At 36.9% G+C, this 25528-nt stretch overlaps 1 pseudogene; it reads right to left on the bottom strand.

Moving 5' to 3' along the window:
- Nucleotides 1–6106: 6106 nt before the first annotated feature.
- LOC102870624 overlaps nt 6107–25528 on the bottom strand; it is a 183638-nt pseudogene continuing 164216 nt past the window's right edge.

Here is a 25528-nt window from a genome sequence, read left to right as displayed (position 1 = left end):
TTCACTCAGCATAATGTCCTCCAGGGTCACCCATTTTGAATAATATTGCATGAGTTCCTTGTTTTTCAATGCAGTGTAGTATTCCATTGTGTGAATACACCATAACTTCTCCATTCATTTGTTGATGGGCTCGTAGGTTCTTTCCAACTCTTTGCTATTGTGAACAAAGCTGCAGTGAACATAGGTTTCCATCTTTGACTCCAAGGAGCGCTCTGGCTGCACCTTCTCTGGGTGGCAGTTATGGTTTCTTTGGGGTATATTCCCAGTAATGGAATTGCTGGGTCCAATGGTATTTCTATTTGCAACTTTTTGAGAAAGTACCATACAGCTTTTCATAGTGGTTGCACCATTTTATATTCCCACCAACGGTGAATAAGGGTTCCAGTTTCTCCGCAACCTCACCAGTATTTTTTGGGGATGGGGGTGGGGGGTTCCTATACATCAACGTAAATAAAAAGAGTTCGAAAACAGCTGCCATTTTGGTGAGGAAATAAAGTGGACACAAGCTGTCCATGGGAGATGACGTTACATGACTGATATTATGTGGGAGTGTGATGCACGAGAGGCAAGCAAGGCTGACTGTTGCCCTTCACCAAGACAATGAATACAGATGTGAAAGTGTAAATAAAGGATTACTTTAGGAGGGCTGAACAATGAATAAAGATGACAGAAGAAGAATTGATGCCTTTGAGACGTGGTGTTAGGAAAGAGTGCTAAATACCCTATAGACTAAAAAAACAAAACAAAAAAAACCCAACCCCAAAACCAAACGAAACCGACCCAAACAAATATATCTTGGAGAAGGTGCAGCCAGAGTGCTCCTTGGAGGCAAAGATGATAAAGCTTTATCTCACATACTTTGGGCATGTTGCTAAGAGAGGCTATTCCTTGGAGAGGGACATGATGCTTGGAAAGGTAGAAAGTCAGTGAAAGAGAAGACCCTCAATCAGATATATTGACCCAGTAACTGCAGCAATGGGTTAAAGTATATTAGAGATTATGTGGATAGCACAGGATAGGACAGAGTTCAGATCAGTGGTTCACTGGGTTACTGTGGGTCAGAGTCAACTCAACAGCCCCTAACAACAACAACTTAACTAGTTTGGAGAATATATTTGAGATAACTCTGATACATCAAGTGAAAACAAAGATAGCAAATACTAATTTAACCATACATTTCTAATCTGTCCCAGTAACTTCACATCTAGATAAAAGAAACATGGACACTCTTTTCCCATGAAGATTTATTGCCTTAAAAACTCAACAGAGGGTCACTAAGTGAGAATTAACTCCATCTAAGTGAGTCAGAGAAGGAAAATGCAAATACTTCCCACTAATAGTGATAGAAACGTGAGATTTCGCTCTATCACAGGTTTTCAGTTTGTGAAAACCAGTCTCATTGAGTCCCGGTTCTCACGGGTTTCACGCTGCTTGGACCCTTTCAGTGTAATGCTCGTGAGGAAGAAAATGAGCTACTGATACACAGATCAACATAGATTCATCTCAAGGATATAAATTAAACAAAAGAAGCCAGACATAAAAAACCAATGATATATGTCTCTATTTGGTGAGTAAATAATTTGAAGACAAGCAAAAGTCATTTATGATGGTAAAAATTACAAGAATGGTTAGCTACAGAAATGGAGCTGAGAATTGACAAAAAAGAGAAGAGATTTGTTTATATGTCAAATTTTTGCAACCATAGTTAAAAGATCATTTTCTTTATCAAGATTCATTAAATTTACATGTAAGATATGTGCACTTTCTTGTTGCTGTGTACTGTCAAGTCGGATCCAACCCATAGCTGACCCTCTGGCGGGTTTTTGGAGGCAGTTAATCACACAAGAGGGAACTGTCCATCCTTCTCCCGCGAAGCAACTGGTGGATTTGAACTATGTACCTTTGGAATTTTCCTCAGTGTCAGTTTCATTTCAGGCATATCCGCCCTGCTGGTTATGGCCACAAATCTCCAGCTTTTGGTTCTGTTTACCTACTAACACCATTGAAAAGAGAGCTACTCTTTTTCTAATTAATTCAGCAGAAGTTCTGATGCTGATTTTGCTTGGTCATACTTGAACCAATTCCTGTGGCCACTTGATTGCTTGTAGTAGGGGGAAGGGAAGTTCAAGTTGCTAGAATTTTATAAAGATGATTCTCTAGAAGACCTCTGGTGGCCTAAAGGTAAGGAGCCACACTGCCAACCTGAAGGCATGTGGTTTGAATCCACCAGCTATTCCTCAGGAGGAAGATGGGTTGTCTCCTCCCGTAGGATTTGCTGCCTCTTAAAACCCACTGCAGGGTTAGATATGAGTCAATTCTGACTTGATTATATACAACAACTACAGCATTATTAAAGAAGAATTGTTGTTATGAAATAACATATGAGCAAGAACCTATGGTGATGAAGGAGGAAGTTCATGTTGCTATGAAGGAATTGGCAAAAAACAAGGCTCCAGGAGTTGACTGCATACCAATTGATTTATTTCAACAAACAGACACTGCCCTGGATGTGCTCACTAGGTTGTGCTAGAAAATCTGGAGGACAGCCAGCTGGCCAACTGACTGGAAGAGATGGATATTTGTTGCCATTCCAAAGAAAGGTGATCCAACAGAGTGTGGAAATTATCAAACAATATCATTGATATCACATGCAAGCAAGATTCTGCTGAAAATTATCCAAAAACATTTGGAACAGTATGTCAACAGAGAACTGCCAGCTGTGCAGGGTGGATTTAGAAGAGGTCATGGTACTAGGGATATTATAGCTAAAGTAAGATGGATCTTGGCAGAAAGCAGAGAATACCAGAAGAATGTCTATCTGTGCTTCATTGACTATGCAAAGGTTTTTGACTGTGTGGATCACAACAAGCTATGGCTGACTCTAAGAAGAATGGGAATCCCAGAACACTTGATTGTGCTAATGTGAAGCCTATTCTTGGACCAAGAGGCAGTCATCATAACAGAGCAGGGAGACACTGGATGGTTCAAAATCAAGAAAGCGGTCCGTCAGGGATGTATTTTGTCTCCATACCTTTTCTATCTATATGCAGAACAGATCATCCGAGACCCTGGGCTGTACGAGGAGGAATGTAGCATCAGGATTGATGGAAGAAATGTCAACAACCTGCATTATGCAGATGATATAACCCTGCTCGCTGAAACTGAGGAGGACCTGAAATGCTTGCTGCAGAAGGTCAAGGACTGCAGTCTTCAATATGGATTGAAGCTCAATATCAAGAAAACAAAGATTCTCACCACTGGGCCAATTGGCAGCATCAGTATGGATGGTGAAAAGATTGAGATAGTTAACAGTTTTCATTTACTTGGTTCCACAGTCAACACTGTTGGTAACAGCAGCCAGGAAATCAGGAGATGAATTGCATTGGGAAAGTCAGCTGTGAGGGACCTCTCCAGAGTACTGAAGTGCAACGACATCAAGCTGGAGACTAAGGCATACCTGATCCAGGCTATAGTCTTTGCAATTACATGCTATGCATCGGAGAGTTGGTCAGTGAATAGGGATGATAGAAAGAGAATTGATGCCTTTGAGTTGTGCTGCTGGAGAAAAGTGTTGAATATACCATGGACTGCTAGGAAAACAAATAGGTTTGTCCTGGAGAGGTTGAAGCCAGAATGTTCCCTGGTGTCAAGGATTCTGAAGCTTTGCTTGACATACTTTGGGCATGTTGCAAAGAGGGACTGGTCCTTGGAGAGGGACATCATGTTTGGGAGAGTGGAGGGACAGCGTAGGAGAGGAAGACCCTCAATGAGATGGATCGATTCTGTGAGTGGGGTGGTGGGAATGAATGTGTTTGAGACCAGTGAGGTTGGCACAGGATAGAACGGCGTTTAGGGCTCTTGTACATAGGGTTGCTATTAGTCGCAAATGACTCGATGGCACATAACAACAACAACAGCATTATTTTAAAGAAGAATTGTTGTTGTTAAGTGCCATCGAGTCGTAGGTAATTCGTAATGACCTTATGAACGAAAGTCCTCATCCTTGTGTGACTTTCATCTTCTCTCCAGGTTCATAAGTTTTCCTGAGGCAAGCTATTTAGGGAAGTGGATGCCACTCCTGCTTCCAAGCTTGTTTTAACCAGGGAGCCCCACCAAACACTGTCTGCCATGGGTAACCATTGTCACATTTGACACATGGGTGTCACAGTGTTCAGATTCACAGCGACCGTAAGTTGCCTCTGTACAGCAAGTGGACACTTCAGGGCTATACGACCTTAAAGAAGAATACTAGAGAAAATAATAGATTTCCTCAGCAATGATGATGATGATTTTATTCAGTAACACTCATAGGAAAGTCTAATGTGCTGGTTTTCATTTCATTTATGTAAAATATATGTAATTCTAAGCTTTCCAGACTTCACCAGTCTGTAAATGAAAATATGATCAACGAAATTAGGTTCTTTTTAATAGAACTTTCTAAAGTAGCTGGGACTACACAGAAAGTATCTCATACTTATTCACAAACACAGAGAATTTCATGGATAGACTCTAAAAGTTACAACTCACGGCTATCACTGTTGAATCACTGATTACCGCCATTTATGTCAGCGCTAAAGTTGAATTTGTTCAGTTGAAAGCCTTGTACTATGAACAAGGGATCTCAACCTTGCCGCATCCTGGGTGGTTCTCATCATCTCTGACATACTCCAACCCACTGTTAGTCACTGTGTCAATCCATCTCATTGAGGATTTTCCCCCTCTTCACTGACCCTCCACCTTTCCAAGCCTGATGTCCTTTCCCGTGAACTGGCCCCTCTTATTAACAAACATGTCCAAAATAATGTGAGATGCAGTTTCACTGTCCTTACCTCCAAGAAGCATGTTGGCTGCACCTTTTCCAAATCATACTTGTTTTATTCTTTTGGAAGTTCATGAGATGAGTCCTAGTGAAGTATAATTTATAATGCCCAGATATTTTCTAGAATTTCGTGAAATACAGCTTTCATATCTCATGTGCTAAGGCACAAATCACTGCCACTGCATAGGTTCTGAATCATAACATCAGATATCCCACAAAGTCGCTTATGGATTGGAACCACCATAGACAAAACTCCCTAAGCTACAGACAGTGCCACCTAATCTATAGGTCACACGTCTCCTGCAGTTGGAACCCATCAGAAGCTCCACAATAGAAAGATGAACAGCTTCCTCACCGTATTATCTATAACCTAAGAAACGTAAAGGAGAATACTCATGACTGGGAACTGACTCCACAGAGTGCGTTTTATTTGGATTTGCTTTGTTTTTCTGATAGCACAAATGAGGAACTTGATAGCTAGTGTCTAAACTTTCAGCTGGTAACCTGAAGGTTGGAGTGTGGAACTTACTCCATGAGTAAGAAGGATAAGACCTGGTAATACGTCCAGGATTATAACCTCGGAAGCTCTATAAAGCAGTTCTGCTCTCACGAGGAGGGTGTGTGTGTGAACTGCTGTGCATTTGAGATACACTCACTATATTATATAGTCAGAAATACTGTCTTCTCTAGCAGCTCTTGATAACTGTGCTAACTGTGGCTCCTTTTACCTTAAAAAAAGTTATTTTCCTGAAGAACCTAATGTCTGCGGTTAAGGCCGAGACCGTGACTGCCTTGTGAGCAGGATCTACCATTTCTATAGCCCAGTGATGAAAATAAGGTGTTGCTGGTGAACTCTGAATATATAGTATATATAAATGAGATTAAATGAATTTAGTATTATGCTTGTACCATACCCTGTTACCTTATCCCTGTCAAAAAAGTATACAGACAAAACAAACCCACTGTCCTCAAGTATATTCATTTCTTTTCTATACAACAAGAAAGAAAAAGAAAAAACTATATGAAATTTTTCCAACTCTCAGTGACAACTAACATGATTGGTGAACAAGCAAGAATCAAAATCTTGAGTATGTATTGTTTTGCATATTTCTGTGGAAGAATGGAAAACATACTTTGAGAGGTTCAGAAAATTAACTGTACAGAATGAACAGCTTATATACATTGTCCGTGCAATTTCTCTTGGCTGGGGTATTTAATGCTTAAAAGCCACATTCATTCTTGTCCAAATCCTTCTGTTTCTTCTGTTGGAAAAAAGAAGTTTTCCCTTTAGTTGCTCATGTCTCTTACGTGTGGGAGATCCAAGCGATTAAAACATGTATGGCTTCTCGGTAACCAGGTATCTTTGACAACTTTTTCAATATAAAACTTTTGAGGCCCATTACTTCCATGAGTTCAGTAAATCCTTCTAGGGGTAAATAGCAGGTTCCAGTCACAGACTGCAAGAGTCACATTCTTCCTTCATTGTCTGTCTCTTTCACAAACTGCCAAAACCAAACCATTTCCTTGCTGTTCTTGTATAATGTCAGTAAACAGTATTTCTTTGCCAATCTGCCAAGTCAACCTCTTGTATGCCTTATAACATAACCTCCAATTCTTTTTCATCAAAGTACTGAAGGGGAACAACTTCACTGAAAACATCAAGGAAAGCTTTGGATTGCTCTCGTACTCCTCAAGAAAAATGTCATTCTATCATTAGTCCATTATACTCATCTTTGTTCTTCTCCTCAGTCACTAGGATTTTAGAACCTTCCAATTTCAGATCATGTGAAGTAACTTTTCCCAAAATCTCCATGTCAACAGAAAACTTTAAAAAGGATATGTGAACTTAATTGCTTTTGTGTTCAGTTTCAGTTTTATAAAATCAGATGGAATTGAAGAGTTATGTAGCATTTAAGCAAATGAGACTAGCAGTTTTGTTAGTAATTTAAATGTTTCCAATCTTCTTAAACTTTTGAAAATTCAACATATTTGAGTTAAATAAGCATATTAAAAAATCTTTGGCCCTCCCCATTTTTTATATAGGCTAAATTATTTTTGTTCTGAATAAAAAATTATCAATTTTTAATTGGTTTTCATCATTAAGGGCTTTTGCTAAACTACAAATATGTATAACAAAACTTGATGTGAATGATATTAATGCTACTTTCAGCAAACGGGGCTTCCTTACTAATATGAAAATTTACATTTCCACTTGTATCATCCTTTCAATATACACTGTAAATTTCATTAAATTAACTTACAATTATTTTATAACTATGTGACTGAGTTCTTAGAATGTAAGTGATATGTGTTACATATTTCACTGCTAAACAAATATGGAAAATACTAGTATACAAATTCATTTTCCTTAATAAGCTTTTGTTTTACCAAAATTTTCTTTTCCCATGTATTAGATTGTCATTTTATTAAAAATTCATAGTAAAGATGAAAGAAAGAAAAAACCCAAACCCTTGAACAATAATAAAGATGGATGTTGGCTGAAAGCAGAGTACCAGAGGAATGTCTATCTGTGGTTCATTGTCTATGCAAAGGCATTTGACTGTGAGGATCACAATAAACTGTGGCTGACTCTGAGAAGAATGGGAATCCCAGGACACTTGATTGTGCTTATTCAAAATTTATACTTGGTTGGACCAGGAGGCTGTTGTCCAAACAGAGCAAGGAAACACTGCATGGTTCAAAATTGGGAACGCTGGGCATCAAGGATATGTTCTATCTCCATATCTTTTTAATCTACACATGGAACAGATTACCCTGGAGGCTGGGCTGTGTAAGGAGAAGAGTGACATCAGAATTCCAGGTAGACTCATCAACAATCTGAGTTATGCAGATGATACAGCCCTGCTTGCTGAAACTGAGAAGGACCTGAAGCACTTGCTGTGGAGGGTCAAGGACTGCAGCCTTCAATATCTACTGAAGCTCAACATTAAGAAAACAAAGATTCTCACCACTGGGCTGATTGGAAGCATCATGATGAATGATGAAGAGTTTGAGATTGTTGACAGCTTCAGTTTGCTTGGCTCTACAACCAAGACTCTTGGTACCAGTGGCCAGGAAATTAAAAGATTCATTGCATTGGGAAAATCTGCTGTCAGAGACCTCTCCAAAGTACTAAAGAGCAACAATGTCAGTCTGGAGACTAAGGTGTGCCTGATACAGGCCATGGTCTTTGCAATTACTTGCTATGCATCAGAAAGCTATACAATGACTAGGGATGACAGAAGGAGAGTTAATGCCTTTGAGCTTTGGTGTTGGAGAAGAGTATTGAATGTACCAAGGACTGCTAGAAGAACAAACAGGTTCATCCTGGAGAGGGTGAAGACAGACTGCTACTTGGAGGCAAGGATTCTGAAGCTCTAGGTCTGACATACTTTGGACATGTTGCAAGGCAGGATCAGTCCTTGGAGAAGGATGTATGCTTGGGAGGGTGGAGAGACAGCACAAGAGAGGAAGATCCTCGATGAGATGGACTTATTCTGTTACTGGGATAATGGGGGTAAGTGTGTCACAAAAAAAATAAATTGGCAAGGGATAGAGGAGGGTTTAGGGCTGTTGTACACAGGGTCGCTATGAGTAACAAGTGACCCAACAGCACATAACAACTGCAACATGATCTTAAATTTGTATAACATTTTACAGAGCATCTTTGTAGGAATCACTTAATTTTATTTTAAACAATTCTCAGGGGGAGAAAGGGGAGTTCTTTTTCCCAATTTCAGTAGATGAGAAGTGTCCAGAAGATAAATAATGTGAGCCACATGTTGGATTTTACATTTTCTTGTGACCACATTCAAAATAAGTAAAATATAAATAGTGAAATTAATTTTTAGAATGTTTTCTTTATTACAGTAAATATTAAGTGTTATCCATTCAGCAGTGAAATATTTCATTTTCCTTTTTCTCTACTAAGACTTAGAAACTACTGTAATTCCTACTGTAAATTCAATGTACTACTGTACATTTCACTTCAAGTGCTCAGTAGTCACATGTGGTTTGTGGTGACTTCTTGAATCATGCAGGATTGGATGGTTTGCCTAGAGACGGGTAGCAGGACACAGTGCTTCCAGGTAACCAGATTTTGAAAATGATGTGGTCTGAAATCTAGCCACACATAAACTTAGAGACTTTTCTTTGTGAGGGCTCCTAGAATCCTTAGAGTAAATGATTACAAAGGTATATATAATTTTATGAAATTCTGTGACCTCACAGTCACTGCCATGGTGGGCTTAGTAAGCACGGAAATTGTAAGATTGACCCAGGATCTGCCGGGAGGGTTCCTTTTGTTGTGCAAACGGTTACTGTGAGTCAGAGCCACTGGACCGTGGGCTGGGCGGGAAGAAGGGTGCAACAATGAATGAATGGAATTCCAAAATCTCTGTAGATGTTCATTGAAATGAAAAATAAATAAATCAAAATATTTTTTAAAAAAAGAAGAGAAAAAAAATGATTCTACATATTTGATTTCACTTTCAGACAGTGTTTCTAGCTTCAGACCTTACCTAAAAAGAGGAGGGGAAACGTATTTTAAGTATAGTGTATAATATATTGATGTTTCATTTCTATTTTTCCATTTAATAGAATTTTAATGAGATATATGGGAACATTATTTAAGTAGGCTTCCATTTCCCCTCAGTAAAGGGCCTTTCTCTTCTAAGTGGTACCTTATACTGAAATTGGAAATGCTCTGTGATAGTTAAAATCAGCTCTACCTCAAGGAATTGGCAGTGAGGTCCATTGGCCCTCTAACATCCACATTTCCAAATACTCATATTTGGCAAGTGGCCTCCAAGACTCTTCTCTCAACTCTTCAGGACAACCAGATGCACAATTTTAACAGCCAGAGTCTAGGTCCACCTTCCATCCTTTCATCACACTCAAAAACTGCAGCTCAACGTCCCACTAAAAAAGTTAGTGTCAGAGTAGGCATTGAACTCAATGAATTGCTAGATCCTGCTTATATAGGCTTACAAGAGCCAATTGTTACTTTTCCAGAAATACTTGTAATCCAGTTGACATCATGCTGGGATCATTAATTGAACCGTGTGGAGTATTTACACCATGAAAATCAGGAAATGCTTAACATATCTTGGCTTTTCCAAAGAACTGGTTGTAAACCTTCAGCACTCCCTGCCTCACGTTAGCGTTTCTAAACCTGAATCTAGGTCTGTGTATGATGGTGGTGTTCGTGGATAGCACTATGAATGACAGAATTGAACTTTGCCCAATCCTATACTCTCTGTGTGTGTGTGTGTGAATGTGTGTAATCTCACATTAACCTGAATGGAGGTGCTGCTTTTTTAGAGGAAACAACATTTTTATTTACTGTTAAATTAAATCTAAACCAGTATAGAAATTTTCTCTCTGAGTAAATCATTTTTCCCAGAAAAAAAAAAGCCATTTCCTATTGTTCATAAAGTTCCTTCTAGTCTTTGTTATTGGAATCGTCAGCAAATTTGAGGATGGGTTAATTTTTAATATAACATAGGCTGTGCACGTTGAAACTTTAAAATTTTATTTAAAATCAAAGCCTTGCCACAAAATCAGAGGAAAATAACAGAAGCTACCAATTGGGTAATTTGATATACCTTCTCTCAGAGTTCTATTTCTGGGTAAGAAGATATTAAAAGGTCATGTAAACAACTGCTAAAGTCTTCAAGCGTCTCAGTTGTTCTTACTTCTTTTATAAAATCCTCCCCAACTGAACTTCTGACTCACCACCTTATCAGTGACCATTCCCTTTGCCAATTCCTTCCCTTTGTTTCTTCTCTTTTGTGGCCTCCTCCCTCCGGGCCTGTTTGGGCATGCTTGTGCACTTAAGCTGTCCTTTTGTATCCATGGTGATGGATGAAAAATAAGCTGCTTTGCAGTGATTTAAACTTTAATCCATTCAAATGATGCATGCTTTATTGCTCAGGTGATTTTCCACAATACTATCAGATCACTGAAATCTTGAATTATTAAAGAGGCATTAACATGCTTACTTTCCCCTTTGCTTTTCTTCTGTATTTTGTTTTTGAGTTTTATTTTTTTTAACCTCTTAATGCTTAGATAAATTTGAGTATTCTACTTTAATACCAGCACATGAAAAATTGTTCCTAACAGTTAAATCTGTATGAAAAGAACTTCAGAAATACAGCTCCAAAGGAAAAGAAATTATAGAAGATATTTAAAATGTCTTCTTTTTTATATGTATGCTCTTAATCTATACTAGGCAAAGCAGTGTGTAGGATCTACATAATGCAAGGGGAAACATGACAAAACTGAAGCATTTACAAAGCAATCTTGCCCAAAATGTTGACTAGTGGCACTTGAAATTATTTTAATGGTGTTCTGGTAGCAAGAAGCTGTGCTGCAAACCTGAAGGTTCGTGGTTAGAATCCGCCAAGTGCTCTGTGAGAGAAGGATGGGCAATCTCCTTCCATGTGATTATCTACCTCTGAAAACCCACCGGAGGGTCACCTACGGGTTGGTTCTGACTTGACAGTACACAACAACATAGATAAAGTAAAAAGCTCTGGTGGCTTAGTGGTAAGGAGTTGTACTGCCAACACAGAGGAACATAATTCTAATTCACCAGCTGATCCAAGGGAGAAAGTCAACTCAATCAGTTCTGATTACACATTGTATGCCATTGAGCCAGAACCAACTCATAGCTGACCCTCTAGTGGGTTATCAGAGGCACTAAATCACAGGGGAGGAGAATGCCCATTCTTCTCACATAGGGCAACTAGTGGATTTGAACTGTGGGGCTTTGGAATTGCAGTGAAGGCTCTTACCATTAGGCCACCAGAGTTCCCCTAGATAAAAGCATTATAAATAACATTACCTTCTCATCTTCCTAAATTCAGGAGAAAGAGAATTACAATCTAGTGACAATCCCTTCCTAACACTTGTTAATAATTTTAAACAAACATAAAAAAAAAAAAAGTAGATTAGGTACAGCTACCAGTGCCTCCAGCAAACTTGCCTTAAGTTTACTTTAGTGTTAGAACAATGGCCTCTGAGCTTTTATCTGCCTACCTTCTCTGCCAGTACACTGCAAAAATATATTCTTCAATGCAAAATTCAGCAAGGATTTCTTCAAAAGTCAGAGAGCAAGGATTCAGAGTTAGTTGAACATCAGAAGGTCACTGTGCAAGCATACCACAGGGACAGAGTCCCTTCAGAAATAGCCACCATTTCAAGTAGGTTAGATAAAGGACATCTGAGAATCTTTGTGCAACAATTCCAAGGTTTGAAGGAGTATTAACTTTTTGAGTTTTTTCTTTAAAAAAACCATTTCTTTTGTGGCCTTTTTCTATTGTAAGCTATAAAAAAATGTTATATAAAAATTCTTTGGGACTACAAAACCCTTTTCCTCCCTTTCCCCCCCTATATAATAAAGCAATAGCAACTATGGGAACATGAAGAGAGCCATAGCTAACTTCACAGTAGGCTATCTAAAAGCTGACTGATATCTTTTTGGTCAAAGTTTTACTTCACAAAGAGGAGTCTACAGACTAGTAGCGTCAGCACCACTGCAAATCTCTTAGAATCTTAAGCACCATGCTAGACTTCTGAAAACTATTTTATAATCCAGTGATTCATATGCACTGTAAAGTTTGATAAAGTCTAGTTTAAGAGAACCCAAGTTTGCTTGGGGGAATATTTTCGTTATCAGCACAGAACTCTGTATCTCACATTTTATGACTAACTTCTGGGCATGCTACCTGGGTTGTTTAATGTCCACATTAGGTTAACTGTATCTCACAGTGAATGCAGTATTTCAGATTGCAGTTACACTCAGCACTAAAAACTGTGCTGGGTGATTTAGAATTAGCCCCTTCATTACCTTGATGATTCAAAGAATTTTAACTGTGATTGTAGGAGACTACAGAGAAGTCCATCTTCCAAAGAATATGCAAGTTAATATAGAAGTTAACTTTCAAGCTGTTATTGGAATTTTCTTAGGAAAAGCATTTACATAAGCTACACAGCCAAATACAAAAAGAAATGGCAGAATTCTGTGACAAGTCATTACCCAAATGATCATTTCCAGAGAATTCTTAAAAGGACGCACTCACATGAGCCAAGAAACAAAAGTCTAGCTTTACCATTTTGATAAAAGTAATTTCTTGATAATGTCTTTTGTCTTCGTTTTTTAGGAAAATAGCTTCAGATCATTTTATTTTTGTCCTTATTTTCTACTGCAAAGGTTTGTCGCATTCTCGGGGCAAACTGTAAACAAGGACTAATGTGCTTTACCTGACACGGGACTACAGCATGCCCTGTTTGGGTATGTTCCTCACAGTATTGCTCAAGACATAATGCACGTGGAGTTAGGTGACTGCCATTGGCTACCATGCCGAAGAAATTGGTTAGCTTGTAGGTACTTGGATATGGGAGAAACATCCTTGAAATTGCAGTAATAAGCTAAAAGGTTTAGCACACAGAAGTAAGGGGAAGGGAAGAAAAGGAAGAGGCATGAAAGGAGTTCAACAGCAGAACAAGATAACAGAGAACAAGGCTGAATACAGCCTGTTCTCAGGGACCAGGAGACTTGGAGATCTGGGAGTTGCTGAGATAGCTGTCCTGCCCTGAAAAAAGGAAACTGTCTGGATGATCCTGATCCTCATCCATGATGCCTGTTAATCACGGCCCCAAGTTGTACTTTGTTGTTTAATAAATCACTTTAAGTATAGTCTGTGAGTTCGGTGTCAGAATTAGTAAAAAAGATTGGAGAGTGAAGGTGCATTTGACCTCTTCCTCATGGTAATCAGCGTTAGGCTGATTTTGAATATCATTCATTATTCCCCCAAATTCCACACCATCTTGTCTGCCATGTCCTCTGAATCTGTACTTGGCAGTTCTAATGTTATTCTGAAAAAAAAAAAAAAAGGCAGAATGTTAAGAAATAGTGTTTGTCTTTGTTGCACATGGAAACACTTTACCAAACTGAGTAATAATAAACCTCTTCAACATCACAGAAAAACTTCATGCTTAGGCCAGATATACACATGCTCAGATGACCTGAGTACAGAAGAAAGCTCATTGTTTTAATTAAAATAATCCATGCTTATGGTATCAATAATAGTATGTATTAAAAAATTGCATGTTTTATTTATTGTTTGTTTCTTTGGTTTTTGCCACTAGTTTAAACAAGTAAACCTAAAACAGCAAAACAAGACAAATAACTTGCAACCAAAATGAACAGAAACCAGCAAAACATTGAATGTCCTGAAGTTGACACAGGTTTTAAAAAAATTATAATTTTAATAAACATTTTAACAAAAGTTTAAAAGTTTCATGTATTTATTGTAGCACTTTTTCCTTGCTTTTTTTCACATTCACTTTTTAATTTTTTTTTTATTTTGAGATTTTAATGCAAGTTTATAGGGAACTTGGATATCCATTTATTTATTGTTGCACATTTTCCTCCCTACTCAATCCCCCCACTCACCTTTAAAAAAATATTTATCATTACTGTATCATTTTCTCCCTCCTCCCACTCATTCCCCACAGTCCACTTTGCTATGCACCTCTTATTGTGGACTGTTGTCGTGCAAATAATGCCTAATCATATATTCCTTTTAAACAGTTCTTTCCTTCATATGTTCCAATATAGTGTTCATTTTTCCTCCCTTCTAACTTTTCCCCTAACCACCATTTCAGTCCTGTTTTATAACAGTATTTGTCCTTTTGTGACTGAGATACTCTACTCAGCATAATGTCCTCCAGAGTCGCCCATGTTGTGTAATATTTTATGAGTTCCTTGTTTTCAGTGCTGTATAGTATTCAACTGTGCAAATATAACATTTAATCCATTCATTTGTTAATGGGAACTTGGGTTGCTTCCATTTCTTTGCTATTGTGAACAACATAGCAATAAACATGGGTGTGCATATGTCTGTTTGGGCAGCAGCTCTGGTTTCTTTGGGGTATATAACCAGTAGTGGCATTGCAGGGTTCAATGGTATTTCTATTTCCAACTTTTTGAGAAAGTGACAAACTGCCTTCCATAGTGTTTGCACCATCTTACACCCCCACCACCAATGAATAAGGGTTGCTATTGTTACTGGGGTGAGATGATATCTCATAGTTTGTTTTTATTTGCTCTGAGAGCTAGGGATTTTGAACATTTCTTCATGCGTTTGTTTGCCATCTAAATATTTTATTTGGTGAAATATCTGTTCCTATCCCGTGCCCATTTTGTGATCTTGTTGAGATGATAGAGTATTCCATAAATTTTATCTGTTCATATCCCATGCCCATTTTGTGATCTTGTTGAGATGATAGAGTATTCCATAAATTTTAGCTATGAATCCTTTATCAGCTATGTCATTAACAAATACTTTTCCACAGTCTGTGGGTTTCCTTTTCACCCTGTTGGAGATGTTTTTTTGATATGTATACAGATTTGATTCTTAGAAGGTCCCATTCATGTATTTTATTCCCTCCTGGTTGTAGGAGTTGACATGGTTTTGTGTAGAAAAAAAATTAATGGAATTGAAAACTTTTTCCTGGTTTACATAATTATTTAGTCTCATAAAAACAAAGAATACATGGTACTTTTTTTTTGTAAGACAAAGCCATTTTTTCATCCTTTGACATTAAGTGTCTCAGATAGTACAGACATGTCACTACATAATGATTAAAGGGTCAGCAGAACAAGAGGACATAACAATAATAAATATCCATGCACCAAATGATAGAGGGGCAAATACACAAAACAAACATTAAAAATCTAAAAAAGAAAATAGGCAACACCACTATAATAGTTGAGACTTCAATATACCACTCTCAAGACAAGATATAACTACCAGAAACAACCTCAGCAAAGATACTGAAGAATTAAACCACACAATACACCAAATCAATCTCAGTATACTTTCTTCTCCAATGTGCATGGAATGTTCTCAAGAATAGATGACATTTTAGGTCACAAGGCAAGCATCAATAAGTTAAAAAACATAGAAATAATACAAAGCATCTTCTCAGACCACGTGCTACAAAACTAGAAATCAATAACAAGAGGAAAAGGAGGGGGAAAAACCCACACATTTGGAAGCTGAACAACACCTTGCTTAAACATGACTGAGTACTAGAAGAAATAAAAAATGAAATTTAAAAAATTCTTGAAACAAATGACAGTGAAAACACAACTTTACCAAAGTTAAGTTTGGGATACAGCCAAAGCAGTAATCAGAGGTCAATATATAGTAATAAGCAAACACATCAAAAGGCAGGGGGGAAAATGACCATTGACTCTCTAATCCAACATCTCCAACAAATTGAAAAACAATAGCAAGACAACCCAACACCCTCTAAAAAACCCTGAAATTATAAAAATTAGCATGGAAATAAATAGAAAATAGAAAACAGAAAAGTAATTGAAACCATAAATAAAACTTGGAGTTGGTTCTTTGAAAAGATCAATAAAATTGACAAACCTAAAAACTAAAAAAGCAAAAAGAAGGAAAAGACACAAATAATCTGATTAAAAGATGAAATGGGCAATTTAATAACAGAACCAACTAAAATTAAAAGGCTAACAGTGGAATATTTCAAACAACTATACTCAAACAAATATGAAAACCTAGAGGAAATGGACAAATTCTTAGAAACTCACAACCTAATTAAGCTGACACAAACTGAAATTGAACATCTGAACAGACCCATTTCAAAAGAAGAAATTGAAAAGGTAATAAAACAACTTCCAGCCAAAAAAAACCCTGGACTAAATCGTTTTACAAGTGAATTTTATGAAAACATTCAAAGAAGAACTGTCACTAATTCTACATAAACTATTTCAGAAAATAGAAAATGATGGAATGCCCCCAGAATCATTCTATGAAGCAAATATATCCTTGATACTAAAGCCAGGAAAGAACACCACCAAAATAGAAAACTATAGGCCAATATCTTTCATGAACATAAATGCAAATATCCTGAATAAAATCCTGGCCAATAGAATCCAATTATACATAAAAAAAATAACTAACCATGACCAAGTGGGATTCATAACAGGTATGTAAGGATGGTTCAACATAAGAAAAACAATCAGTATAATTCATCACATTAACAAAACAAAGAACAAGAACCACATGGTCCTATCAATTGATGCAGAAAAGGCCTTTGATAAAATCCAACACCCTTTCCTGATTAAAACACTCAACAAAATAGGAATAGAGAGGAATTTCCTCGACATAGTAAAAAGTACATATGCAAACCCGAGAGCCAACATTGCTCACAATGAAGACAGATTAAAGGCATTCCCTTTGAGAACAGGACCTAGGCAAGGATGCCCATTATCACCTCTCCTATTCAATATTGTATTGGAAGTCGTAGTAATAGCAATAAGAAAAGAGAAGAAAATAAGAGGTATCCAAACTGGAAAAGAGGAGGTAAAATTATCTCTATGTGCAGATGATACAATAGTATACTTAGAAAACCCTAAAGACTCAGCAAGAAAACTACCAGACATAGTTGACCAATTTAGCAAAGTGGCAGGATACAAGATCAATTTATAAAAATCAGTTTAATGTCTCTACAGTGACAAAGAAAATACAGAACTTGAGCTAAGAAAAATAATACCTATCACAATAGCTAATCATAAGATTAAATACTTGGGAGTAAATCTAACTAGAAACACAAAGAATCCATTCAAAGAAAATTATAAAACATTACTACAAGAAATAAAAAGAGACATGGAGAAGTGGAAGAAGATATCTTATTCTTGGATAGGAAGACTCATTGTTGTAAAAAATGACAATACTACCAAAGGCAATTTACATTTTCAATGCAATCTCAATACAAATGCCAATTTCATTCTTCATCAAGTTGAAAAAGACAAGCCACTATTTCATTTAGAATGGAAAGAAACCCCAAATAAGCAAAGTATTCCTTAATGAGAGAAATAAGGTAGGAAGCATCTCACTCCCTGATTTCAAATCATACTACACTGTCATGGTGGTCAAGACAGCCTGGTATTGGTATAATGACAGACACATAGATCAAAGGAATAGAATTGAGAACCCAGAAATCAGCCCATTGATCTATCATCAACTGATTTTTGACAAGCAGATGAAATCACTCAAGTGGGGAAATAATAACCTTTTTAACAAATAGTGTTGGTAAAATTGGAAAACTATCTTCAGAAAACTCAAGCAAGACCCACACCTCACCCATACACAAAAACCAACTAAAAGTGGACCAAGGATCTAGGACTAAAACCAAGGACTATAAATATTAATAGAGAAAAACTTGGAAGAACTCTAGAAACCCTAATCCACAACATAAATAGTGTCCCAAACATCCTGAAAACCTACAACCAGGAGAGGATAAAATAGATGAATGTGACCTTCTAAGAATCAAATCCCTATGCACATCCAAAAATATCTCCAACAGGGTAAAAAGGAATACCACAGACTATTTGGTAATGACATGTCTGATAAGGGACTTATATCTAGAATTTATAAAATACTTGAGCACCACAATAAGATAAACAACCAATTCAATTACAAAATGGACACAGGTTATGAACAGACACTTCACTAAAGAAGACATTCATAGATGGTAAACAAACAAACATATGAAAGAAATGTTCAAAATCCCTAGCTCTACGAGAGATGTAAATCAAAACTATGAGATGTCATCTCATCCCAGTAAGAATAGCAAAATTCAGCAGAGCAGCAAACCACACACGCTGGCGAGCTTGTGGAGAAACTGGAGCTCTTATTCATTGTTGGTGTGAGTGTAAAATGGTTCAACCACTGTAGAAGGCAGTAGGGTGGTTTCTCAAAATGTTAGAAATGGAAATACCATTTAACCCAGCAATTCCACTACTAGGAATATATCCTAAAGAAATCAGAACTGCCACCCCAGCAGATATATGTACATCCATGTTTATTGCTGCTTTGTTCACAATAGCAAAGAGTTGGAAAAAACCCAAGTGCCCACCAACAAACAAATGAGTAGAGAAACTGTGGGATACTCACACAATGAAAACTACACAGCATTGAAAAACAAGAAACTCATGAAATATACAAAATGGGTGACCGTGGAGGACATTATTTTGAGTGAAATATCTCAATCACGCAAGGACAAATATTGCATAATGGCACTGTTATAAAACAGGACTGACATTGGGTTTGGGGAAAAACTAAGAAAAGAGGGGATAAATAAAGCACACTGCATTGAAATATGAAGGAGAAAACTGTTTAAAAGTTATATATGATGTATTATTTGCATAGCAAGAGTTCAGAATAAGAGCTGGGTAGTAAAGAGGATTGGGGAGAGAGGGGATTGTATAACAATGAAAGATGTTTCTTCTCAAAAAGAAAAGGGAACTGGCGGGGGCATGGGAGTTGACAGGGAGGAAAATGTGCAACAATGAGTGAATGTAAATCCAAGTTCTCTATAATTTTTCATTAAAATTTCAATTAAAAAAAGAAATTGGAAGAGCTAACACCAATTGAGCCTCAGTCCACTCTCACTGAAACCTGCATTTTAAATAAAATATATTTCCTATTAAAAAAAAAAGAAATCAAAAGATTTGCTGCATTGGGAAAATCTGCTGTAAAGGACCTCACCAAAGTGTTATAGAACAACAATACAATGTTTGTTCTCATAAGACTAAGGTGCGCCAATGAAGAAGAATGACAGAAAAAGAATCAATGCCTTTGAATTGTGGTGTAAATCAAGAATATTGGATGTACCATGGCCTGCCAAAAGAACAAATTAGTCTGTCTTGGAGGAAGTGCAAGTAGGGTGCTTCTTAGAGTCAGGGATGTGAAACTTTGTCTTACACACTTTAAGCATATTGTTAGGAGGGTTAGTCCTTGACAAAAGGCAACATGTTTGGAAAGACAGTGGGTCAATGAAAATTAAGAAACCCTCAACCAGATTAAACTGACACATTCACTGCAACACTAACTTGTCCATGGCAGTGATCATGGGGCTGCACAGGATAGGACAAGTTCAGATCTACTCATAAGGTCGCTGAGTTGTAGTCACCTTGATGGCACCTAACAATACCATTATTTGATCTGCCATCCTTTTCAGTATTTTTTTCCACAAATATAATTCTCAGCAACTTTGGGAGAGGTAAATGAACCATCTTTTTATCTTATTTTTCCTGCTGTGGCTAAACTGTTATGTATACTGTTGTTGTTGTTAGGTATTGTGGAGTCTATACGACTCATCTACCCTAGGCCATCCTCACAGTTCCTGACACAAAAGAGCCCATTGAAGCAGTCACCATATCAATACATCTGGTTGAGGGTCTTCCTCTCCTTTGCCAACCCTCCACCCTTCCCACCATCATGTCCCTCTCCAAGGAATAGTGCCTCCCAGCAACATGCCCAAAGCATGGCCTCCAGAAAGTGCTCTGGCTGCACCTTCTACAAGACATATTTGTTTGTTCTCTTGGCTGTCCATGGGATCTTCCATGCTTTTCTCCAACACCACAGCTCAAAGGCGTCAATGCTTTTTTCAGTCATCCTTATTCATTGTCCAGCTCTCAGATGCACAGCAAATGAAAAGGAAGACTGTGGCCAGAATCAGACACTCAGAGTCCTCAAACTGACATTACTATTCCTCAATAATTTGGAGAGGTCTGTAACTGTACATTTTTCCCAGTGCAGTGTGTCTCCTTATTTCCTGACTGCTGGTACCACGGGTATTAATTTTGGACCTAAGCAAGATGAAACTGTTGACAGTTTCTACCTCCTTTCTACTCATGATGCTGCCTAATCAGTTCAGTGGCAAGAATCTTTGTTTTCTTGACATTGAGATCTAGGTAGAATAATTTTATGTCATCTTTATACTTTTCAATGTATATTTAAAATTAAGTAGGAATTTTTGCAATTTTCTAGAGGTCTTTTTATGTTAGAAATTCTGGGAACAAAGGGAAACAATTTTTTAAATAAGTGTGCTAAATGATGTAATTTATGCAAAAATATTAATAAAGCCTTTCTAATCTTTTGATAAATTCTGCTGACAATCATTTGAGAGTTCTTGTTTCTAGCGTATTCTTTGAAATTCAGTAGAGGGTTTGTTGAGCAATATGCAACAGAAAATAAAGAATGCTGTTTGAAATTTGTAGTTCAAATAACTTTTCTATAAAACCTAAGATTCAGACTATCTGAGTAGAAGTTAAACATGTAAAATTCAATAACTTTCATATTGTAGTGATGTGCTTAAGAGTATAGACTTTGAAATCAGAGTTCAGAGGCCTGGCTCTGTCACTCTAGAATTTTCAAATAGGAACAAGCTACTCACTCTAAGCCTCAGTTTCTTTATTCATAAATTGAAAATAAGAAAAAATTCACTACCTCAGATTATTTTAAAGATTAAACTAGATAATCACTTCATAAACCCAAGTTTAATGATTGTAGAGATTATTATTACATGTCTAGTAGTAAGAAGTTACAAAAAATGGAGGAGATAGGCATTATTATTATGTAGATAAATATTGTTATTAGGGATTTTATTATTATCTGAGAGTCGATGGCACATAACAACAAAAACTCATAACATAACTAGATAATATAAAAGAGAACACATTTCACTCACAACAGTCGTATACTATGACCTACATAAAAAAAGACTAAATATATATCATGTCCCTGGTAAAGAAACGGAATAATTTAAAGATGTCAAATCATCTCATCTTAATGATTTATAAGCTTACTGGCATTCTAAAAACCACTCTTTTTAGCTTCTCAAAATGATCTTTAAAACATACTTAAAAGTAGAAACAGGCAAATATATCTTAAAAATGAAAACAAAGTTCATAAAGTAAATGTCACTAATAAAAAAAATACTTGTTATCTATGTATAAATATATAGAGAAGAAAACTTCCAACATTAAATAAAAATAATGGTTTATGTAATAAATGATTCTGGGATGACCCAGGAAGCTGTTTTATAATTAGTGATATTTTATAAAATACAGACCAAGAGAAATGAAGTGAATTAAAAACTTCAAAAACAAGAATATAATAAAAAGAAACATTTACTAAATTTCTACAAGGAGGGAAACTTTGTGAAGTTAAAACTTTTATAAGGAGGAAAACTTTGTAAAATTTGTCACAGGAAGCACTTGACAACTTTATGCTTAAAAATTGTAACTTTTGCTATGTCAAAAAGTTGCTATATTTAAAAATGGTGATAAATTTAAAAGAAAATAAATTGAGGAAAACATAAGTTTAAATATGAGTAGTATAAATGATAAATAACTTGATTATTAAAAATAACAGACACCACTAAACTGATAAACAAAGGTTATAAACAATCGCTCAGTAATTCAAATTTTTAATGCTTTTTTAAAATTTTATTTGATTAATTTTAATGAACATTTACAGAGATTTTGGATTTCCATTCATTCATTGTTGCACTTTTCTCCCTGCCCAGCCCTCCTCCCACCCCCAGTTCATTCCTCTCTTTGAAAAGTAAAAGAAAAATTCTTTCTTTGGTGTTCCCGCTGCACCCCACCCACCGCCCCGAGTACACTCCACTATGCAACCTTAATTCTGGACTATTGTGATAACCATAATACCCTATCATATATCACTTTTAAATCATTCTCTCCCTCATCTGTTTCAATGCAGTATACATAATTTTTCCAGTTTTTGTCAGTCTTACCCCAACCCTGATGTCAGTCCCATTCTACAACAGTGTGAGCATGCAGTATTTGTCCTTTTTGTGACTGAGATATTTCACTCAGCATAATGTCCTCCAGGGTCACCCATTTTGAATAACATTGCATGAATTCCTTGTTTTTCAATGCAGCATAGTACTCCATTGTGTCAATATACCACAGCTTCTCTAGCCTTTCGTTTGTTGGTGGGCACTTAGGTTGTTTCCAGCCCCTTGCTATTGTGAACAAAGCCGCAATAAACATGGGTGTGCACATATCTGCTTGGATGTCAGTTATGATCTCTTTAGGGTGTATTCCCAGTATTGGAATTGCTGGGTCAAATGGTATCTTTATTTGCAACTTTTTGCAAAAGCGCCACACCACTTTCCACAGTGGTTGTGCCATTTTCATTTCCACCAACAGTGAATAATGGTTCCAGTTTCTCCACCTTGCCAGCATTTGTTGCTTGCTGTTTTGTTAAATTTTGCTATTCTGACTAGGGTGAGATGATATCTCATAGTTGTTTTGATTTGCATCTCTCTTAGAGCTAGGGATTTTGAACATTTCTTGATGTGCCTGTTGGCCATCTGAATGTCTTCTTTAGTGAAGTGTCTCTTCATATCCTGTGCCCATTTTCCTATTGGATTATTTACTTTTATCTTGTTGTGGTGCTCAAGTATTTTATAAATTCTAGATATAAGTCCCTTGTCTGACATGTCATTCACAGATACTTTTTCCAGGTCTGTGGCTTCCCTTTTTACCCTGTTGGAGAAGTTTTTGGATGTTCAAGTAATTCCAATTTTAAAATTATTTTTCCCCATCTTATTTTTTCAAAATGCTGAGTGAGTTCATCCCTTTTGATTTTCTGACTCCATCTGTTTTCTTTGCACATTTATTTTCTTGTTCTGTACCGTAAATCTGATCAAACTGGCACAGGAGGAGATTGTCCCTCGTTCTCCATCAGAGCGTCTGGTGGATCCGAACCGTGTTCCTTAACTATTGCAGCACAGCTTCTTGCCACTAGGCCACCAGAGCTATCTTAAAATTATTATTATTTTTTTTAAAGTCTTAAGTAGAGAGTTGTGTTCCAAACCCAAAAGCGTGCAGTTTGAAATTACCATTTTCTCCAGGGAAGAAGAAAGGGCAGTCTCCTACAGTGAAATTTACTACCTCTTATACCTACTGGAGGTTCAGCTATGTCCCTCTAACTCGATGGCACATAGCAACGAGTCCAAAAACTATAATGTGAAAAAGAAAGCTATTAAAATTATTTTTTTTAAAAGTTGAAAATAAAAAAGAGGGACTACACCCTGGGCATTCTTGGAGTCCCTCCTAGACCACTGATCTGTGGAGAAGAACCAAGTCATTCTGGACTTTGCAAGCCTGAAAACTTTCTAGAAAGGCTCCGATGTGGGGATGCCTCGCCAGAGGCTAGGTTGTGGGAATACGAGCTAGCTGATTCCACCGTGGGGTGCAAGCAGTTTAGGGGAAACCAGAAGAAAAGCTATCACGGTACTTTCACGAAGACGAGCAAACCCAAAATAAGAGTTAGTGGTGAGCATAGCTGCCTTCCAAAAGTTAGGAGCGTGGAGAAAGAGCGTTAGCTTCATTGGCTGTCAAATGCAGAGAGTCGTTTTATTTTGCTTTTTAAGTGGTTTTGGTTTGTGTGGTGTTTTGTTTAGGGTTTTTTTTTGTTTGTTTCATGGTCTTGCTTTTTACTTGATGGCACTATTACAATGCCTCTGATGATCATATTCTGATATTTGCTTCTCTTCTCTATAATAGCAAAATATTGAAAATAGACTCAATTATTTTGAAATTTAGTAAAATTCAAATATATCTTTCCTTATAACAACAAAATAATGTTGGGATTTTTTTTGAAGTCTGACAGAAAGTGTCCAGTTTAATGAAAAAAGAGAAGTCAGATTAAAACACAAATGTTGATTTTTTTTTTAAAAAGAGTAATAATTAGACTAATTTATTGTTGTTGAGTCAATTTGACTACCCCATAGGGTTTTCTTGCTTGTGATTTTACAGTAGCAGATTGCTAGGACTTTTCCTCGTGGGCACCACTGCAGAGGTATGAATCATGAACTTTTACATGAGTAGTAATGCACAAATCATTTTTGCCACACTCTGTTGTTGTTACATATCGAGTTTCTTCCAACTCTTGGCATCTCTATTGAAACCTTGCCCTATCTTATGTTATCCATACACTCTTTGCTGTTACAGTCACTGTGTCAATATCTTCATTAACAGTTTTCCTCTCCTTCATTGACTCTCCACTTTTCCACAGACTGACTCCTCCTGGAAACATGTCCAAAGCATGGGACACTCAGAATCACTGTCCTCGACTTTAAAGAGCTTCTGACTGCACTTCTTTAAAGGCAAATTTGTTTACTTTATTGGCAACCTATGGTATATTCAGTATTCTTCACCATCACTATTCAAAGATATCAACTCTTCTGCAGTTTTCCTTATTCATTGTTCAACTTTTCAGTCTAAAATAGTAAAAAAAAAAATCACTTCTGAGATGATGGACCTTCTAAAATCTTGTGAATAACAGCAGAGAATTGTTTAATAACAGTGCCAGAAGAAGGGTCTCTAAGACCGGAAGGTATTAAAAACAAGACTGGAAAAATCGGCCTCTTCAAACTAGAGTCTACTGTAGTCATGTGGATGGAGTGAAACTTAATGAAGGACCTTCAGTGACACAACTCAAAGTGGGGGGAAAAAATCTGCAAATACCCATTAATGATTGGAACATGAAATGTACAAAGTATGAATCAGAGAAAATTAGACATTGTCAGAAATTAAATGGAACACATAAAGACCAATGTCCTAGGCTGCAACAAACTAGGAGGATTGGTCATTTTGAATAAGATAATCATATGGTGTAATATTCTGGTAATGACAGAATTGAAGAGGAATGGTGTCATATTGGTGAAAAAGAACACTTCAAGATTTGTTCAGAGCACAATTCTGCCAGGCTGAGTTTAGAAGGGGGTCATGGTACTGGGGATATTGTAGCTAATGTTAGATGGATCTTAGCTGTTTCATTGATTATG

Source organism: Elephantulus edwardii, unplaced genomic scaffold, assembly GCF_000299155.1.
Source record: "Elephantulus edwardii isolate Elephantulus edwardi_28Jun2011 unplaced genomic scaffold, EleEdw1.0 scaffold00229, whole genome shotgun sequence".
Taxonomy (NCBI): Eukaryota; Metazoa; Chordata; class Mammalia; order Macroscelidea; family Macroscelididae; genus Elephantulus; species Elephantulus edwardii.
The sequence above is the reverse complement of the archived record's forward strand: the minus strand, read 5'-3'. Positions and strand labels throughout refer to the sequence as shown.